The 16,066-nt window shown below is 44.1% G+C and overlaps 1 non-coding gene across 1 annotated transcript; it reads right to left on the reverse strand.

Moving 5' to 3' along the window:
• Window positions 1–14,556: 14,556 nt before the first annotated feature.
• trnat-agu (transfer RNA threonine (anticodon AGU)) lies at window positions 14,557–14,630 on the reverse strand. The gene has a single exon. It is a non-coding gene; the product is annotated as a tRNA-Thr (tRNA).
• Between the last annotated feature and the right edge of the window lie 1,436 nt (window positions 14,631–16,066).

The raw sequence follows: 16,066 nt of genomic DNA on the forward strand, positions 1-16,066 counted from the left end.
GACCGTACATCCCAAAACTGGCGGATTGTATCAAATAACATGTCCCTTCCGCTGTTCGCAATGGGCCCTCCCCAACCAACCCGTGCTTGCAAAATTCAAAACACAGTATCCAACATGAGATGTGATTCCACAATAGGACAACATTTGCTAAATAATTCTCAGTGTGCTAAGAATTACACTGACAACCGATTTAAGACTGTCAGTAGGGCTCGCAGTGTGGTGCACTGGTGTGTACTGTAAACTACATATATTAATACACAGGCCCCTGTTCTTTGCAGATAGAAAGAACATGCACACACATTGTGCCAGTTTCAGCTAAACAAAATAAGTGACAGCATTCACTGGCTGATTCCTCAGGGCAATGCCCTGACCAATCAGAGTCAAGCTGCCTGGTTTAAATTTCAAACAAAGCTGGGCAGTTATCTGTCAGTTACCATAAACTGGTGCATTCTGAATGGCAATGCCTCGCCCAATCAGAGTTCACTTGCCAACCAATCAGAACTCTATTCTCAAACAGAAGAAAGTTGTTGTTTTCCTTTAAATTGGTATTCTTGTGGATTGCCCTGCTGAGTGCAAGACAAAAACAACTGGCTACCAAAGTTTGGACAACATGTCACTATTTTCACGAAATGATTACTTTCATTTTCAATATAAAAATATAAAGCAATATGAGTGTAACATTTACAGACAAATTCTATTACCTCACATTGCCTGATTCTTTCACACTGACAGACTATGTGAACTACTGTCCCGATTTTGCAGTTTTCACTTCCAGTTAGCAAATGTCAGCAATCTGTGATGCAGTGCAGTTTGCAGACCAGACCGTCAATCACAACATGCAATAATTGTTCAGCTTCTGTTGGACTGGTGGGATTTAGAAATGCCAGGAATTGAGATGAGCTGTTATTGTATTTAATTATTTGTTTCATGGGATGTGGACGTCGCCAGCCAGGCCAGCATTTATTGTCCATCCCTAATTGCCTATGAGAAGGTGGTGGTGAGCTTCCTTCTTGAACCACTGCAGTCCATGTGGGGTAGGTACACCCACAGTGCTATTAGGAAGGGAGTTCCAGGATTTTGACCCAGCGACAGTGAAGGAATGGCGATATAGTTCCAAGTCAGGATGATGTGTAGCTTGGAGGAGAACTTTCAGGTGGTGGTGTTCCCATGCATCTGCTGCCCTTGTCCTTCTAGGCAATAGAGGATGCAGGTTTGGAAGGTGCTGCCTGAGTAGCCTTGGTGCATTGTTGCAGTGCATCTTGTAGATGGTACACACTGCTGCCACTGTACGTCAGTGGTGGAGGGAGTGAATGTTGTGGATGGGGTGCCAATCAAGCATGTTGTTTTGTCCTGGATGGTGTCGAGCTTCTTGAGTGTTGTTGGAGCTGCACCCACCCAGGCAAGTGGAGAGTATTCCATCACACTCCAGACTTGTGCCTTGTAAATGGTGGAAAGGCTTTGGGAGTCAGGAGGTGAGTTACTCACCGCATGATTCCTACCCTCTGACCAGCTCAGGTAGTCACACTATTTATAAGGCTACTCCAGTTCAGTTTCTGGTCAATGGGAACGCCCAGGAAGTTGATAATGGGGGATTCAGCGATCGTAATGCTGTTGAATGTCAATGGGAGATGGTTAGATTCTCTCTTGTTGGAGATGGTCATTGCCTGGTACTTGTGTGGCATGAATGTTACTTGCCACTTATCAGCCAAAGCCTGGATCAAAAACAAGAAATGCTGGATTCACTCAGCAGGTCTGGCAGCATCTGTGGAAAGAGAAGCAGAGTTAACGTTTCGGGTCAGTGACCCTTCTTCGGAACTATTATCCAGGTCTTGCTGCATTTCTGCATGGACTGCTTCAGTATCTGAGGAGTCGCGAATGGTGCTGAATTTTGCAATCATCAGCAAACATCCCCACTTCTGACCTGATGATTGAAGGAAGGTCACTGATGAAGTAGTGAAGAAGGGTGAGCCGAGGATACTACCCTGAGGAACTCCAGCAGTAATGTCCTGGAGCTGAGATGATTGACCTCCAACAACCACAACCATTTTCCTTTGTGCTAGGTACGATTCCAACCAGTGGAGAGTTTTCCTCTTGATTCCCATTGACTCCAGTTTTGCTCTGGCTCCATGATGCCACACTCAGTCAAATGCTACCTTGATGTCATGGGCAGACACTCTCACCTCACCTCTTGAGTTCAGCTCTTTTGTCCTTGTTTGAACCAAGGCTGTAATGAGGTCAGGAGCTGAATGGCCCTGGCGGAACCCAGCTGAGTGTCACTGAACAGGTTATTGTGAAGCAAGTGCCACTTGATATCACTGTCGATGACACCTTCCATCACTATACTGATGATTGAGAGTACACCGATGCGGCAGCAATTGGCTGGGTTGGATTTGTCCTGCTATCTGTGTACAGGACATACCTGGGCAATTTTCCACATTGCCGAGTAGATGCCAGTGTTGTAGCTGTACTGGAACAGCTTGGCTAGGGGCGCGGCAAGTTCTGGAGCACAGGTCTTCAGTACCATTGCCGGAATATTGCCAGGGCCTGTAGCCTTTGCTGTATCCAATGCCTTCATTCGTTTCTTGATATCACCCGGAGTGAACTGAATTGGCTGAAGACTGGCATCTGTGATGCTGGGGACTTCAGGAGGAGGCCGAGATGGATCATCAACCCGGCACTTCTGGCTGAAGATTGTTGCAAATTCTTCATCCTTGTCTTTTGCACTGATGTGCTGGGCTCCCCCATCATTGACGTTGGGGATATTTGTGGAGCCACCTCCTCCTGTTGGTTGTTTAATTGTCCACCACCATTCATCATTGGATGTGGCAGGGTGTCGATCTGATCCGTTGGTTGTGGGATCACTTAGCCCTGTCTATTGCATGCTGCTTCTGCTGTTTGGCATGAAAGCAGTCCTGGGCTGTAGCTTCATCAGGCTGACGCCTCATTTCAAGGTATGCCTGGTGCTTCTCCTGGCATGTCCTCCTGCACTCTTCATTGAATTAGGGTTGATCCACAGCTTGTTGGTAATGTTAGAGTGGGGGAATATGCCGGGCCATGAGGTGACAGATTGTGGTTGAGTGCAATTCTGCCGCTGCAAATGTTCCACAGCACCTCATGGATGCCCAGCTACGCATTGCTAGATCTGTTCAAAATCTATCCCATTTAGCACAGTGGTAGTGGCACACAACACAATGCAGGGTATCCTCAATGTGAAGACGGGACTTCATCTCCACAAGGATTGTGCAGTGGTCACTCCTACCAATACTGTCATTGACAGATGCATCTGCGGCAGGCAGATTGGTGAGGATGAGGTCAAGTATGTTTTTCCCTCTTGTTAGTTCCCTCATCACCTACTGCAGACCCAATCGAGCAGCTATGTCCTTTAGGACTCGGCCAGCATGGTCAGTAGTGGTGCTACCGAGCCACTCATAGTGATGGACATTGACATCCCCCAGCCAGACTACATTCTGCGCGCTGTTCCACCTCAGTGCTCCCTCCAAGTGGTGATCAACATAGAGGAGTACTGACTCATCAGCTGAGGGGCGAGGAGAGGGTGTGGTTGGGAGGGGGTGGTAGGTGATAATCAGCAGGAGGTTTCCTTGCCCATGTTTGACCTGATGCCATGAGTTAGCCCAAACATTAGTTACACCGTTATGTCAAATCAGTCTGTCTGTTGCCCTGTACATGTCAGTGAGAATCATTCTCAGCGCTCAGAACTCCCAGAAAAAGTAAAGTGGAAAAATGTCATTTCATAACCCAAAGGCTCTTTTCAGAACCACCCACAGTCTCTGTGAAAGGATTACTTACTGTCAGGAGGGAGTCAGAGATGGAGTATTTGTAACAGTGGATTGATCAGTTTCACATCTGATGAAAGGTCACTGACCTGAAACGTTAACTCTGCTTCTCTCTATACAGATGCTGCCAGACCTGCTGAGTATTTCCAGCATTTCTTGTTTTCATTATAGCACAGAGTTCCCATTTCAAAGTTACAGAATTAACCACAATAATGTACTCTGAGATTCAAGTTAAATATCAGCCCAATATTGACACACGTTATGAGTTTATAAGTTTCAGTATTAATTCCCATAGTGCATCCTGACATATACATTAGATATAACATAACATAAGAAATAGGAGCAGGAGTAGGCCATTCGGCCCCTCAAGCCTGCCCCGCCATTCAGTAAGATCATGGCTGATCTGCCCCAGACCTCAATTACTCTTTCATGCCAGCTCTTCATAGCCCTCAACTCTCCAATATTTCAAAAATCTATCTACTTCCTCTTTAAATACTTTCAGTGATCTCGTCTCCACAACTGTCTGGGGTAGATAATTCCAGACATTCACTACCCTCTGAGAGAAGAAATTCCTTTGCATCTCAGTTTTAAATGAGTGTCCCCTTATTCTGTAACTATGTCGCCTTGTTTGAGATTCCCCCACTAGTGGAAACATCTTCTCAACATCGACCCTGTTAATAAAAACAAGAAATGCTGGAAATACTCAGCAGGTCTGGCAGCATCTGTGAAGAGAGAAGCAGAGTTAATGTTTCAGGTCAGAGGCCCTTCTTTACCCTGTTAAGCACCCTCAGAATCTTGTTTGTTTCAAAAAGATCACCCCTCATTCTTCTGAATTCGAATGAATAACCTGTTTAGCCGTTCTTGATAAGTCAACCCCTTCATCTCAGGAAGCAGCTGAGTGAATCGCTTTTGAACTCCTCCAATGCCAGTACATCCTTTCTTAAGTCTAAATCTCAAGTGCGATATCAGATTGGGAGAATCTGAAAGATAGTATAACCTGAGATACAAACTGAGAATTCAGTTTAAAACTCCCCCTGGATTGTGAAAATAAAAGATACAATCGCAATTTAATTTGTAAAGACTGTGCGTTGGATCACATTCCAGCCCTCATACAGTATCAGACTGGAAGATACTGTAGCAATTCCATCAGTGCAGACTCAGCTCGACATTACAGAGCAGGGAACATATTTAAACAACCCGGAACACTTTTGCACAAGATGGATCATATTTACACAACTAAGAAGATCTTTTACCAACAGGGAACCATTTTACACAATAACAGAGAACATCTTTACACAACAGCGAATACAGTAACACAACAGAGAACATATTACACAGCAGGAAAAATATTTTAAAAACACAGGGGACATCTTTACACAATAGAGAACACGATTACATAAATCATTGGTCTCTCGCTGTCTCTGCCTGGTTTTCTGTGTGTCTTTCTCTGTCTGTTCCTTTCTGGGTACTGATAATCTCTTCCTGGTTTTCTGTGTGTCTTTCTCTGCCTGCCTCATTGTCGGTGCTGTGACTCACTGTCCTTGTGTCATTGTGCAATGAGGGTGAGTCCGTCAGCACGTGTGTTGCTGAGTCTGGGATTCTTGAGCATTCAGACGACAATCCTATTTTTATAAAAACATTGGGGAAATGAACATATTTCACTAACAGGCAGCTAAAATTTAAAGCAGTAGTTAGCAGAGTGGCGCAGCGGAAGCGTGCTGGGCCCGTAATCCAGAAATCAATAGATCGAAACCATTCTCTGCTATTTATGTTCGGTAGTAACACAAACAGTTCACTTTTAAAACATCATAACAAGATGTTTCCTGAGGCACTCGACTGCAATCAGCTTTTTTCTTCTCGTGAACACATCAATCAGTAACAACTCACTTTTGCTCACACGAACACAAGCTGCACAAACTGCAAACACGGACCAGCCGTGTCTCTCCCCCTTTGTCAACCCCTTCCTGCAGAGCCTCTGCTCCACCACCAGATGGTGATGTTGGCCACAATAAAACCAGGGCAAATGGTGACAGTTAGGAGACGGTCAGCAACAGAAAATAAAACAATAATAGGGAAAACCTTTACACAACAACAGGGGACATCTTTACACAACAGAAAACATATTTACACAACAGGAAATACCTTCAGATAACAGGGAGAACACAATCATACAAATGCCTTGTTTCTCCATCTCAGTCTCGTTGCCTCTCTCTCTGTCCCTCACTTTTGCTTCCTCGTCTTCTATTCTTGGTTTTCTGTGTGTTTTTCTCTCTGTCCTATGTCGATGGTGTTACTCAGCGTCCTTGTAACATTGTGTAGCCAGGCTGAGCCTCCCAACACCTGTGTTGCTGTAATAAAAACAGAAAATGCTGGAAATGCTCAGTAGGTCTGGCAGCATCTGTGCAGAGAGAAACAGTTAACAGTTCAGGTCGGTTTCCTTAGCTCACATTAACTTTGTTTCTTTCTCCACAGATGCCGCCAGACCTGCTGACTATTTCAAGCATTTTCTGTTTATGTTTCAGATTTCCAGCATCTGCAGTATTTTGCTTTTTGTACGTGTGTTGCTATGTCTGGGACTGTTTGAGTGCAATGCTATTGCTTTATAAACAGCGTTGAAACAAACATTTATCTCGCGAACACACAGCACTAATACACAGCTGGATATAAACAGCAGCCTGCAGCAGAGGGCGCAGTGGAAGTTTATTAACACAAATAATTCACCAACACTATATTTACTGCTGCCCACAATCACACCATGCTTCATCTTAACACGTTTTAATCTTAATTGACATCAACTTCTTGCTTCCAACAAACACTTCAATTTGGAACACAGCTTCCAAATCACCTTTATTCACAAACCCGAACACAAGCTGCAAATGCTGCAAACACACACCAGCCCAGACTTTCCCCTTTCTGTCAACCCATTCCTGCATCACTGCCTCTCCATCAACAGTTGTCGCTGGAATCATACAATCATAGAATGGCTACAGCACAGAAGGAGGTCGTTCGGCCTGTCGAACCCGTGCTGGCTCTCTGTTAGAGCAACTCACCTCGTCTCACTCCCCAGTCAGTTCAATTTTGGTGGTGGGAAAACTTCTCGAAAGAATAATTCGGGACAAAATTAATAGTCCCATGCACAAATGTGGGTTAATTCAAGAAAGCCAGCATGGATCTCTTAAGGGAAAATCATGTTTAACTGTCCTTCTGGAGTTTTTTGATGAGGTAACAGAGAGGGTTGATGAGGGCAATGCTGTTGATGTGGTGTACATGGACTTTCAAAAAGTCTGGCAGCATCTGAAAGGTCACTGAGCTGAAACATTAACTCTGTTTCTCTCTCCACAGATGCTGCCAGACCTGCTGAGTACTTCCAGCACTTTTTGTTTATATTTCAGATTTCTAGCATCTGCAGTATTTTGCTTTTATTGACTTTCAAAAGGAGTTTGATACAGTGCAACACAACAGACTTGTGAGCAAAGTTATAACTCATGGAATAAAAGGGACAGTAGTAACATGGATATGGAATTTGCTGAGTGACATGAAACAAAGTGTAGTGAGCAATGGATGTTCTTCGGACTAGAGGAAGGTTTGTAGTGGAGTTCCCCAGGAGTCAGTGTTGGGACCCTTGCCTTTCCTGATATATATTAATGACCTAGACCTTGGTGTACAGGGCAGAATTTCAAAGTTTATGGATGATACGAAAATTGGAAGCATTGTGAACTGTAAGGATGATAGTGCAGAACTTCAAAAGGACATAGACAAGTTGGTGGAATGGGAGGACAGATGACAGGTGAAGTTCAATGCAGAGAAATGTGAATTGATTCATTTTGGTAGGAAGAACATGGAGTGACAATATAGAATAAAGGGTACAATTCTAAAGGGGGTGCAGGAGCAGAGGGACCTGGGGGTATAAGTCATTGATTGAGAGAGCGGTTAATAAAGCATACAGTATCCTCGGCTTTAGTAATAGAGGCATAGAGTACAAGAACAAGGAGGTCATGTTGAACTTGTATAAGACACTAGACTCAGCTGAAGTACTGAGTCCAGTTCTGGGCGCACACTTTCGAAAAGATGTGAAGGCATGGAGAGATTATGGAAAAGATTCATGAGAATGGTTCCAGGGATGAGGAATTTCAGTTATGAAGATAGATTGGAGAAGTTAGGACTGTTTTCCTTGGAGAAAAGAAGGCTAAGAGGAGATTTCATAGTGGTATTCAAAATGATGAGGGGTGTGGACAGAGTGGATAGGGAGAAACTGTTCCCACTTGTGAAAGGATCGAGAACGGGAGGGCACAGATTTAAAGTAATTGGTAAAAGAAGCAAAAGCGACATGAGGAAAAACTTTTTCACACAGCGAGTGGTTAAAGTATGAACTGCCTGAGAATGTGATGGAGGCAGGTTCAATTGAAGCATTCAAAGGGGAATTAGACTGTTCTCTGAAAAGGAAGAATGTGCAGGATTATGGGGAGAAGACGTGGAAGTGACATGAGGTGAATTGCTCATTTGGAGAGTCAGTGCAGACATGATGGGCCAAATGGCCTCCTTCTGTGTAGTAACAATTCTGTGATTCTGTGATTCCAATATTCGAGTCATTTCTATATATGGTGGTCCTGACACTGACCCTTGTGGACATCACTGTTCACCATCTTCCATTCTGAAAAACAACCAAATATCACAACTCGCTTTTCTTGATATTTCATCCATTTTTTAATCGAAGCAGATACTGACCCTCCTGTTCCAGGAGCCTGAGTTTTGTTACCCAGCCTTTTATGTGGTAGTTTGTCAAACGCTTTCTTAATATCCATATAGGCAACATTCATTGCTTTCCTTTCATCAACCTTTTCTGTTACTTCATCAAAAAAATCAGTTATTTATTAATAGATGCAGCACTGAAACAGGCCCTTCGGCCCATCAAGTCTGTGTCAACCAACAACCACCCATTTATACTAATCCTACATTAATCCTACATTCCCTGTCACATCCCCCACCATTCTTCTCCCACCTCTCTACACTAGGGGCAATTTACAATGGCCAATTTACCTATCAATCTGCAAGTCTTTGGCTGTGGGAGGAAACCGGAGCACCCGGCGGAAACCCACGCGGTCACAGAGAGAACTCAAATAATGAACTGATTGCCTCATTAGTTCTGTGAATAATACAATGATTTATTAGACAAATATTTGAAACATTCCTGCCCATAAATCTTGATAACAGAGAGTGTGTGGATCTCCTGGCTCAGAATGTTTAATGGATACAGTCCTCATATCCGACAAGGAACCCCTGAACATCCACAGTAAAGACAGTGTGGATGAGGAAATGTAAGAGCCGGGAGCTGAAACTCAGGGACGGCCGAGCTCTCCTGTCATTGAGCTTGTGTGTCTGCTCTGCTCGCCGCACTTCCGGCTCTACTTCGTTTCCAATGAAAAGATGAAAAGGGCCGTTCGGTTTTCCTCTCACTGACAGCGTGTTTCACTCGGGTTAATATAACCCGGGACTTTTGCTGCTGAAATGAATTCTGCAAGGTCCCAGCAAACACACCAGCTCCCTCCTTTCTCCCCTCTTTCTATTGGATTGTTTTACCAGGAGGGGCTCAATAATAACAAACCCCCTGCAGGGAATGACCACAAATTGAGCATGTAAATGGGGCAAGTGGGCAGCTTTCTGGGTTCTAGGTTCTCCCTACCCCGCCCCTCCCTCCCTCCAGTCCAAGCCCCTCTTCACTTTCTTTGGGACTTTGATGAGGGTGAAATGGGGAAAGTTCCCATTGATGTTTGAATGCTGAATTGCTGCAGGGATCTGCGCACGCGCGATGCAGCCCCGCCCCCAGTGAGACGTCACAATGAGGAGTGGAGCGCATGCGCAGCCTTTCCCCAACGCAGTCTGTGAGGCCATTCACTCAATCAGGGGAAGATGGTTTAAATCAGCTGCGAATGGAGACTTCCCGGGCCTGGGGGAAGGGAACAAACAGCATCTGCTTCCAGCAGCCACTGCTTTGGAACCTGAATGGATGTGGTTATTCTTGGACACAAAGAAAAGTGCAGCGAGCTTTTTCCAACACACTAAAATAAAAGCAAAATACTGCGGATGCTGGAAATCTGAAACAAATACAAGAAATGCTGGAATCACTCAGCAGGTCTGGCAGCATCTGTGGAAAGAGAAGCAGAGTTAACGTTTCGAACATTCCGAAGAAGGGTCACTGAAGCTTCTTGCTATCCACGCTGTCTATACCTCTCATGATTTTGTACACCTCAATCAGGTCCCCCCTCAACCTCCGCCTTTCTAATGAAAATAATCCTAATCTACTCAACCTCTCTTCATAGCTAGCGCCCTCCATACCAGGCAACATCCTGGTGAACCTCCTCTGCACCCTCTCCAAAGCATCTACATCCTTTTGGTAATGTGGCGACCAGAACTGCACGCAGTATTCCAAATGTGGCCGAAACCAAAGTCTTATACAACTGTAACATGACCTGCCAACTCTTGTACTCAATACCCCGTCCGATGAAGGAAAGCATGCCGTATGCCTTCTTGACCACTCTATTGACCTGCGTTGCCACCTTCAGGGAACAATGGACCTGAACACCCAAATCTCTCTGTACATCAATTTTCCCCAGGACTTTTCCATTTATTGTATAGTTCACTCTTGAATTGGATCCTCCAAAATGCACCACCTCGCATTTGCCCGGATTGAACTCCATCTGCCATTTCTCTGCCCAACTCTCCAACCTATCCATATTCTGCTGTATCCTCTGACAATCCCCTTCACTATCTGCTACTCCACCAATCTTAGTGTCGTCTGCAAACTTGCTAATCAGACCACCTATACTTTCCTCCAAATCATTTATGTATATCACAAACAACAGTGGTCCCAGCACGGATCCCTGCGGAACACCACTGGTCACACGTCTCCATTTTGAGAAACTCCCTTCCACTGCTACTCTCTGTCTCCTGTTGCCCAGCCAGTTCTTTATTCATCTAGCTAGTACACCCTGGACCCCATGCGACTTCACTTTCTCCATCAACCTACCATGGGGAACCTTATCAAACGCCTTACTGAAGTCCATGTACATGACAGCTGCAGCCCTTCCCTCATCAATCAATTTTGTCACTTCCTCAAAGAATTCTATTAAGTTGGTAAGACATGACCTTCCCTGCACAAAACCATGTTGCCTATCACTGATAAGCCCATTTTCTTCCAAATGGGAATAGATCCTATCCCTAAGTATCTTCTCCAGCAGCTTCCCTGCCACTGACGTCAGGCTCACCGGTCTATAATTACCTGGATTATCCCTGCTACCCTTCTTAAACAAGGGAACAACATTAGCAATTCTCCAGTCCTCCGGGACCTCACCCGTGTTTAAGGATGCTGCAAAGATATCTGTTAAGGCCCCAGCTATTTCCTCTCTCGCTTCCCTCAGTAACCTGGGATAGATCCCATCCGGACCTGGGGACTTGTCCACCTTAATGCCTTTTGGAATACCCAACACTTCCTCCCTCCTTATGCCGACTTGACGTAGAGTAATCAAACATCTATCCCTAACCTCAACATCTGTCATGTCCCTCTCCTCGGTGAATACCGATGCAAAGTACTCATTTAGAATCTCACCCATTTTCTCTGACTCCACGCATAATTTTTCTCCTTTGTCCTTGAGTGGGCCAATCCTTTCTCTAGTTACCCTCTTGCTCCTTATATATGAATAAAAGGCTTTGGGATTTTCCTTAACCCTGTTTGCTAAAGATATTTCATGACCCCTTTTAGCCCTCTTAATTCCTCGTTTCAGATTGGTCCTACATTCCCAATATTCTTCCAAAGCTTCGTCTTTCTTCAGCTGCCTAGACCTTATTTATGCTTCCTTTTTCCTCTTAGCTAGTTTCACAATTTCACCTGTCATCCATGGTTCCCATATCTTGCCATTTTATTCCCTCATTTTCACAGGAACATGTCTCTCTTGCACGCTAAATCAACCTCTCTTTAAAAGCCTCCCACATATCAAATGTGGATTTATCTTCAAACAGCTGCTCCCAATCTACATTCCCCAGCTCCTGCCGAATGTTGGTATCGTTGGCCTTCCCCCAATTTAGCACTCTTCCTTTAGGACCACTCTCATCTTTGTCCATGAGTATTCTAAGACTTACGGAATTGTGATCACTATTCCCAAAGTAGTCCCCTACTGAAACTTCAACCACCTGGCCGGGCTCATTCCCCAACACCAGGTCCAGTCTGGCCCCTTCCCGAGTTGGACTATTTACATACTGCTCTGGAAAACCTTCCTGGATGCTCCTTACAAATTCTGCTCCATCTAGACCTCTAACACTAAGTGAATCCCAGTCAATGTTGGGAAAATTAAAATCTCCTATCACCACCACCCTGTTGCTCCTACATCTTTCCATAATCTGTTCACATATTTGTACCTCTATCTCATGCTTGCTGTTGGGAGGCCTGCAGTAGAGCCCCAACAATGTTACTGCACACTTCCTATTTCTGAGTTCTGCCCATATTGCCTCACTGCTCGAGTCCTCCACAGTGCCCTCCTTCAGCACAGCTGTGATATCCTCTTTGACCAGTAATGCAACTCCTCCACCCCTTTTACCTCCCTCCCTATCCCGCCTGAAGCATCTATATCCTGGGATATTTAGTTGCCAATCGTGCCCTTCCCTCAACCAAGTCTCAGTAATAGCAATAACATCATACTCCCAGGTCCTAATCTAAGCCCTAAGTTCATCTGCCTCACCTACTACGCTTCTTGCATTAAAACAAATGCACCTCAGACCACCAGTCCCTCTGCGTTCATCATCTGCTCCCTGCCTACTCTTCCCCTTCGTCACGCTGACTTCATTATCTGGTTCCTTACAGGCTTTTGTTACTACCTCCTTACTGTCCACTGACCTCCTCATTTGGTTCCCATCCCCCTGCCACATTAGTTTAAATCCTCCCCAACAGCGTTAGCGAAAGCACCCCCAAGGACACATAGGACAGAGATGAGGAGAAATGTTGTTACTCAGAAGGTTGTGAATCTTTGGAATTCTTTACCCCAGAGGGCTGTGGAAGCTCAGTCATTGAGTATGTTTAAAGCAGAGATTGACAGATTTCTAAATACAAATGATATAAGGGAATATGAGGAAAGTGTGGGGAAAAGGGCATTGAAGTGGATGATCAACCATGATCATATTGAATGGTGGGGCAGGCTCGATGGGCTGAATGGCCGACTCCTGCTCCTATGTTCCGATGTTCCTAACTCCACATGATCGGCGAGGCACAGCTTCAGGCCGACTTGTCGGGTGGTATAAACAGATATCACTGCTTCTGATCTTCACCAGAACAGAGTGAGATGTAACATTGATCATCAAACAGACTGTGAGAGAATACAACAGAATAAAACACATGGAGAGACACTGTGGAATAACAAATAGATTTGATTGGAATGTTGAATTTTGATTGGAATGGATAAAACAGCAGATTAAATTGGGATTCTCATCATTATATTGATCTGGGACAGAAAAACGAAACTGATGGAAAGAAGGGAAGAAGGAAGAAAAGAAAGGATGGAACTGTTCAGTTTTTTTGAGTTTTTTCACCCACCCATCAAAGCTGGATTAAAAAGAAGATGCAAATAACAAAGAATTTCACCAAAAAGAGAGATTAAATGCTGCCGAAACCTTGGATCGAAGGATGCCCCAATAGATCACCTGTTTAACTGTCTCCTCACTGGGGGATTTCAATCAGTGAGTGATATTATTCTCTACCGTTTTTTTTGTTAAATGAACCCAGAACTGTCACTTGGAATTAATATCTGTGTTTCGACTCCTGAATAATAAAATTGTGAGTTTCTCGATATTTTCTGGACACATTTCCAGCTGAAAGAACGAAGAACTCTTTTCTAATTTACACAATACTATATGCACACTCATCAAGCCTCCGAAACTGACATCCTTGGTGCTGCTCTCTCCTCCCAAACCTCATCTCATGTGACTATTACATCATCACGCTGACAGTGGGAGGGGTTGATCCCACTGTTTTCAGCATTAACCCTGTACATCCTTGTAATACACTGTCTGTCCAAAAAATGGGTGGAGGGAACTTGTTTCATTTATTGAAACACCAACAGCTGCCAGTTGAAAATCAACTCAAACCCATCAGAGAGAGAGAGAGAGAGACTGTCAGAGAACTTCCTGCATCCAGTCCTGACCCTGTTACACTCCGCAACTGCTCACCCAGACCCCACTGAACACTGTTCCCGAGACACTTCAAATACTGTTGACAAAAGGCAGAAAAGGTCAAAGTTAATCACAGCTGTATTGAATAGAACAAAGTTTAATATCTTCTCACCGTCTCTCGGTAACCACATGAGACACAGGTTTTCTTATTCGCTTCCTTTGATTTTTCTTGTTCCTGACTGACAAATATTCCAAACCTCGGCTCAACCCTCTCGCTTGCGTCATGTCCCAGTCACGGTTGAAAGCAACACATAACGACAGAAACACTCTGAAACATACAACACGGTCACACTTTCCTTCAGTGAGATGAATGTCGAGCTTTTTTCCAGGTTGAATGCATCTGTGAGCAAACTTCTATGAAAGAAGTTGCCTTTGAAATATCAGCACTGAATTTCTGTACAAGGAGGAACAGCCATTCCAAACTCAGATCCTTCACAATGGCTGTTTTCTCCTGTGACTGAAATTCATTATGTAATTTGAATTCGAAGTCAAAGTTCACAAGACATGGATAACATTATTGATTAGGAAACTTCTAAAGCACACTGGAATAAGGCTCTGCTGGGAGTTGAACCCAGGATTTTCTATTTACTAGACAGGTGCTGTAACCAACTAAGCTACAGAGCCAGATTGAAAGCGCTTGTGCAGTTGAAATCAGTGAAGGGCACTATTTATTCTCAAAAAAAACCAACAAATGCTGGAAACAATTCGCAGGTCTGGCAGCATCTGTGGAAAGAGAAGCAGAGTTAACGTTTTGGGTCAGTGACCCTTCTTCGGAACTTCCGAAGAAGGGTCATTGACCCGAAACGTTAACTCTGCTTCTCTTTCCACAGATGCTGCCAGACCTGCTGAGTGGTTCCAGCATTTATTGTTTTTATTTCAGATTTCCAGCATCCGCAGTATTTTGCTACTATTTATTCTCATCCCATTTCTCCACTGGTCACAGCATATTTTAACTTTTCCCACTTACTGATACAGTCAATCATATTCTCTATTTTTCCCAGAACTGAGAATGAATGTTTTGGAAGAAAATACTTAATTCAATTGTTTCCAAAAGGTTACAGAACACAACATGAGAGTAATATTCCCCATTGCTTTCTCAGTACTGATGGATTGTGAAGCGGGAGTCAGCCAGAAGTCCCACTGAGCCGCAGTGACTCTGAGCTGACAATGAAATGAGATAAAGTTCAATCTTTCACAGTGAGATGCTGCAGAGAGATAAGATTCCCGAATCAAAGTGAGACTTTCTCATACTGTTGTTGAATTTCATTGCAAACACTCCTTGTACTCTCTGCTAGTGAAGCCTAAAACAATGGAGAAACAGAATGGCACTCAAACTCACAACCCTGAGATGAAAAGTCTCATGTTCGACTGACTGAACTATCACTTCTACTCGGTCTCTTATTGTATGGATGCAATGTATGCTCCGATGCTGGGGCAGCTTTCAAATCCTGCCATGGATCCACATGTCAGAGTGAGTTACATGTTGTAGACTCAAGCAAAGGAAATCTGCTCACTTCCAAAACTATCAGCGAGTTGAAGCTGATTACGATCAACATCATCAGAGGTCAGAACTACCTGGTGAAAGAAAATACCCTGAAGAAGGATCCACAATTATTCAAACGCATCAGCAAAGTGAAAAACAAAAAATCGATGAGTTAATCCAAGACAAACAACAGAAACACAGAAGAATTCCATTCCATACCAGAACCCAGTCCTGTAGTTTTTGGATCCAGCTCTCAGTTACTGCTTCACCTTCATACACACACTTGGCAATCTGTACATTTAGTTCATTTCAATTTTGTCAACAGGCTCTTTGAATCCAGTTCTCTGGTCCTCAAATAGGCTCCGTGTGAAAGTCAACTCCGCTTTTTGTCAGGCTGCAACCAATCAATGACATTCAACGAAAAACACAAATGAAGTAGGGGTAATGCAGGATTTGAAAACAGGACCTTTCACATGCTATTCAATCACACACCCAAAGTGAAAAACATACCCCTAGACCAACAAGCCATTTGCAAAGAGTGTTATTTTTAGCTCTCTTTAGAACTGTGCCATTAAGT

This window comes from Heterodontus francisci, unplaced genomic scaffold, assembly GCF_036365525.1.
Source record: "Heterodontus francisci isolate sHetFra1 unplaced genomic scaffold, sHetFra1.hap1 HAP1_SCAFFOLD_121, whole genome shotgun sequence".
Taxonomy (NCBI): Eukaryota; Metazoa; Chordata; class Chondrichthyes; order Heterodontiformes; family Heterodontidae; genus Heterodontus; species Heterodontus francisci.